The sequence below is a fragment of the Poecilia formosa genome, unplaced genomic scaffold (genome assembly GCF_000485575.1).
Source record: "Poecilia formosa unplaced genomic scaffold, Poecilia_formosa-5.1.2 Scaffold204, whole genome shotgun sequence".
Classification (NCBI taxonomy): Eukaryota; Metazoa; Chordata; class Actinopteri; order Cyprinodontiformes; family Poeciliidae; genus Poecilia; species Poecilia formosa.
Window position 1 is genome coordinate 711,169 of NW_006800143.1, and position 6,050 is coordinate 717,218.

Consider the following 6,050-nt stretch of genomic DNA (forward strand, 5'->3'; position numbering starts at 1 on the left):
CAAACCCATCACTTTCTTGCTTCAAGGCCACAGTGCTACTAACTGTGCCACCATACATCCCTGCCCCGCCTGTCTAGAATGGCTTTACCTTATTCTGAGATGGCATTCTTCACCGAGAATTCATGACGTTTGGCATCATCTTCCCAACAATGCTGTAGTAGATGCTCCATAACCCTTGGTGATCTTTGTAATTCCTTTACCAGCCATTTGTGAATTCTGAGATAAAACACTTCAGGTCATCTGCACACCGTAGAGTTTCCATATTCTGTAAGACTCTGACCTTTTCTTCCCAGGAACCACAATCTTATAGTTAGAAATGCTAACAACGTAAGAGGTTATAACACCTCTTAATAAGGTGTTAAATTGTAAAGATGAACCATACAGTTTGTGGTAAAAGTAAATATTATGTAGGTTAAAATAATGTTAATATTTAATATGATATTTTTTCACTTAAACTCTGTTAGATGACATGCTAGAGAAAGTAGCAGCGTTGTGGTGTAGATAACACCAGTTCTGACCCTCACCCTGCTGGGTGAAACGAGGCTCTCACACACACACAAAAAAAGATTTGGCTGTGGCAAAATATGTGCTTGAATTATGTATTCTATAGGTTTGCATGCTATTCTAAACAACAAATAATTATCTTGGCAGACATGGTAACTGTTAATGTCCATACTATATCTGTTAATCAGAAATAGGAATAATTTTTGCTTTTCTGTTTTAAGTAAAATATCATGCAATAAAGTTTTGTTTAAAATTTTTCGTCAATAAAGTGACTATTGCTGCAGGTTACCAAACTGTGAGCATCTCATGAAACTTAATTTCTGGTTCAGTTGTTATGCAACTGTGTATCTACTCAAATCACGTCACACACATCTGAATTAAAACAGTATACAACATTTATTATTTATTAAAAGACTACCCCCTAACCCCCTCCCCCCCCCAAAAAAAAAATAAGATGCACAAAACAATGAGTTGTTAAGAGAAATAAGCATTTTGAATTTTTCTTGTAAAAAAAATAAATAAATAAAAAATCACTTTCTTTAACTGCGCGCAGATTGATGGGTGAATTTGTTGTCGGAATGGGAATTCGTGGTCCTCTAGTGAGGAGGAGGAGGAGCGATGGAGCCTGTGGACCTATTGAGAACCAGAGAGGCGGTTCAGCCCCGCAATGGTCTGAGCAGCAGCGGTTCAGGGAGTAGCATTACTTGTGCAGGAACTGGTTCGACACCGCAGAAATCCGCTAACGGAGCAAATGAAAACGAAAACAACACTTTCTTGTGGATTAATTCTCTGGCGAGACTTTCAATCGAAGCAAGTGTACCTGTAAGCCACTTTGGATCGATTGACGAGGATTGGGACGTTACCTACTGAACATCGTTACCACCGAATGGTGTCTCCTGCCCCGCCGCTAAGGTTAGTTAGCTTCCATTGCTGGCTGTCCATTGGTTTGGGGGTCTGCTCTGTTGTTGGATGACGGGGTCCGGCTATTCTTTGGAGAACAAACATACATAGCATTATTGACCTTTTTCTGAGTCTATGCGTTGCGCTATAACCGCGCCTTGCATTAAACCGAGTGGAATTGAAGCGTCTACAAAGTGCTAAATCAGCTGGGTCCTCGGACACTAACAGTCTTCTCGTTTAGCTGATCACCGTCAGCTCGTTAATTATTTTATAAATCACAAACACGTGCTACATGGCTAGGCTAAGCTAGCAAATAGCTAAAGTGCTAGCCAGGCAGGCTAGCTGTCAGAGCAGACGAGGAGCTAGCGCCTCTGTTCTTGAAAAGAAATAATTAAACAGCTGCGTTTGTTTCTTTAAAAACACCACCCCGCAAACAACAATTCTAATATTCACCGTAAAAAAGTACTGTCAACTTTCCAACATGCCCCAGTTTGTATTTGTGTTTGGTTAAATAGCTTAGCTTGCTATCTAGGATGTACAAAATAACGTTCAGTGTGAGTTTGTAAACAAAGAATCCACACGAGTTCACCCAATGAACTTTGTCTTTCGTGTGTGGTCGAAGGCGAATTCTGTTTGTTTTTTTAAATTTACTTAGCAGGTAATAAGTTTGGATTTATGGCTGTAGTAAATTGTAAATATAGTGACGTAAGATAGAAGTAGACATCAGTTGAGTGGTTAGCTCAGATTTGATGCCTAAACGCGTACACTTGGATGGCTGTCGGAAATGTGCTGTGGTTTTTAAAACCGATTTAATGATGACATTCGAAGCTAACGTCGAGCCGCAATAGGAATCACACTGAGAGATGCTATTCTGTATTGCTTGGAGTAAAATGGGAAAAAAGAATATGTTTTGATTTAGCTGCATGGACACTGTTAACATTCTGGCTCCCATTGCACTTGCTGGACACTAGTTACGTAATACGTCTTAGTGGGCATGCTACAACAGTTTTCAGAAGACCTTCATGTCAAAACGAACGATTTCACTTGGTAAAAGCAGAATACTTTTTACATGACACCAGGATTATATTTGTAAAAGGGCAAAGGTTATGATGGCTACAGCGGTTTAAAGAACTGAAATTCTGAGGCAATCTGATTTGCAGCAAAATGTTAAACGTGTGATCATGGCACATTTTATCATGAATGGCCTGCCTCTTTTGTGATTTATGATAAATGTCAGTTTAGTAGCTCTTTTTAAACAAAAACATCTTCAGTTTCTGCTTTGATCCAAAAGCTCCCCCTCCCCCATCCAACATAAACATTACAAATATTGAATACTATTTCCAATTTTCTAAGCTTGTTCTCACATATTAAATCAATAGATTTTCAACTAGCTTGCACATTTTCTTGAGTTTAAATAATTTAGCAGATCTTCTGGAAAAACCTTCATGGTGCTATCAGAATGAAACTTCAACAGTAATCCCTAGCTGTGTTGCTAACAGGAATGAGGGGGGGAGAAAAAGCAGAAGATAATCAATGGTATTCTGGTTATACTTACTGTGCGTTGCCACTGGAAACTCTTGAGAATGCAACCTGCGGTCGCAAATAAAAAAAAAATCTTTTTGAGGGCATGGAGCAATCAGTAGTGTAATCACTGCAGCTGAGTGTAAACAGCAGCTGCAGATTTGCTCCTAGCAAAACACCTAATTATAGAGCTGTCATAAATCATCATACTTTTCACCTTAATATTTTTTCAAATTTTTTTTGTTGAATCCAAAAATAAAAAAATAAGTGTATTTTTGGGAATTTCTTTTGAACTGGCAAATCTAGGCATTTCTTACACGTCACAAAATTAAAAAGGTGTATGAAAAGAAAGATTTGATGTGTGTCAAAGTATGATTTAACTTAGAGGTCTGTCTTGCCAACATGACATAAATAAATCAAAATAAGTCCTTATTTATTTATATAAAAGGCTATATAAAAGCCATGTTGTAAGTAGAAAATATAAGACAAAAAAACCAAGAATTTAAATTATGACTGCAGCTACAAAGGGGGAAAAAAGCACAACAATTAGGAATACTGTGTAAATTTAGTGTAATTTAGGAATTTTGTTCAAATTTATGCATTGTTAGTTTTTCAGAGTTTAAAGGCTGTTCATTGAGAAATGAGCACCCACTCAGTTTAAAACTTTTTAAATCCCTGTTCCAATTTGTGTAATTTGTCACAAATAAAACACTTTATCCGCTGTTGTCGTTTCAAACGTACAGCTCGTCTGAAGTTCACCACTGACTGCAGCCGAACCTTTCTGACTTACCAAATTCACTTGTCTGCTGAAAATGTTCATGTTGACTGATTTCTACAGTTTATTCCATTGGTTATGACTAGTTGTAATACATTGTAGCACATCCTTTTAGCGAGCCTGTCAATGCACACAGTGTGTTGTGTGACAGTGTGAGCATGGCAGCAGCAGCTTGTGAGATCTGCTGAACAACACGTCTGTTCTGGAAAAATCAGAACTTTGACTAAATCCCATGTTTGGAGACACTAGGCAGTCAGTTTTTAAAAATGTAGTGACATAACGTTTATTCACGGCAGCTTGGGATGTCAGGTTTGATCAGTGCGCTTTTTTGTCTCGGTGACATTTATAGCATCCATTCATAGTTCAAGCCACTAATCAAAGAAAACAAAAACAAAAAAAAAACATGGCTGAACTGGAACAGTTAGACCAGTTGTTGGTGTTTGTTAAAGGGAAAATAAATACTCCACACAAAAAATACTTTTCTTAGCAACTAATGAGACAAGTAGAGCCAGAACAGTGGGGATAACAGAGTTGTGTTTTGGGAACCATGAGGCGGAAAGAGACTCTTCTGTTTGATGACCGGAGTAAAAACACTGAAGCTTCATAGTATTGACCGGCGAAAATGGATAACACAATTTAACATGTCAATTATTACCATACTATGACATTTATTTTAATATTTTGACTTGGGAAGACATGGGATAAGAAACCAGAAAATATAATCCAGCATTAAGTTTCCAGGAAATGTGCAAAACGTAATACTTTTAAGTTTCTGTTTCGATTAAAACTGGGAGTTTACCAAGCTGTCGTTGGCTGATTAATTAGTTGGGCTATCTGCTGACGGTTGAAGCCACTCGTAGCCAAATGTCATCTCAGTAAGAGTAATGTGTGGTGCTCTTTTAGTTTAAAATGTGCAAGTGTGGGAGTAGCGTTGCTACTCTACTCTGTGCTCCATACAGCTAAAGAGAAGTCTGTTCACTCCAACACTTTTTCTGGAGCATCATTAAAAAAAGTTTACACTGTAAGAACAGTTTGTTCTTACAGTTTTTCAAAGAGGTCCACTGATACCAATAAACAGCTGGTGTCTAGTTGTGGGGTAAATGTCATTGCATCAAGTAATGCTTTAAAAACTGACAGCAAAACTGCTCAGCCGAAGCACTTCCTGTTGTTGCCTAACAACTGAATTATTTTGGTTCTGCAATTATTGGCCAATAATTTATATATCATTTATTTTTTTTTCCCCCTTTCCTCCACCGTAACCAGAAACACACGATCAGTCACACGCATGAATTGTTTTTTGAGCCAAAATGTGACGCAAAGCGGATTTTGTTTCATCTTTCCAAGCAACAAATCCTCACACAAAGGAACAACCAAATCTATCATTTAGATTTCAATTTTAAACATTCAACAAAGAAACCTACAAACGAAATCATTATGGCCACACATGTTTTTGGCTCCTGCACAAACGGGCCTGAAACATGAACCAGGTGCACTGTTTGAAAAATGGCAGTGCCTGTTTATGGCCCTAATATTTATACCAAATTGCTAGGCTTTGTTTAGTAAATCGTTCTTTTTTTCGTCGCTTTTCCCACACTATCGATGGTGCTGGAGAACAGAAGTTTTGTGTGCAAAAAAACGACACGATAAGCCGTTATTTTGAGGCATATAGAGATATCAAGAAGTCTCCTCACCTCATTTAACCACGTTGGCTTTTCTGGGTCGTTCCATCTGCGCCGCTGTAATGAAGATGACGACAGCCCAACAGCTGTGATGGGAAAGGAGGAACCACAAAATGAGATCACGCTCGTGTGTGTCATGTATTTGCTGTTTTCAGCTTCTTTTAGGTCCCATACTTGCTTGACTCAAGTCTGCAACTATTTTTCACAGTATGATGTCTTGGGCAAGTCACCCACTGCGTTTACTCAGAATAGTTAGAAATGAGCTATTTGTAAAAACCAAAATGTTATTTTGACAACTGACAATTTCAAGTAATTCTCTATCTCTCTAAATACGTATAGTTTGGTGTATGAATGCGTCATGTAGAACTGCAATAACCAGGAGGTTTGGTCTAATCGGGGGAGCCAGCTTGCTCACAGTCAACGGTAGTTGAATATAGTTGAATTGACTTGTGTTTGAGACGTGTATTTTATGGTTCTTTAACTCCACTATTCATTAAAATAAAACGATGTAAAAAAAGAAAAGATGCAATATGATTGCTTATTGAATGGTTTGCTTGTGAGGATTGTTTCTGGTCCTAATATTTATACCAAATTGCTAGGCTTTGTTTAGTAAATCGTTCGTTTTTTCGTCGCTTTTCCCACACTATCGATGGTGCTGGAGCACAGAAGTT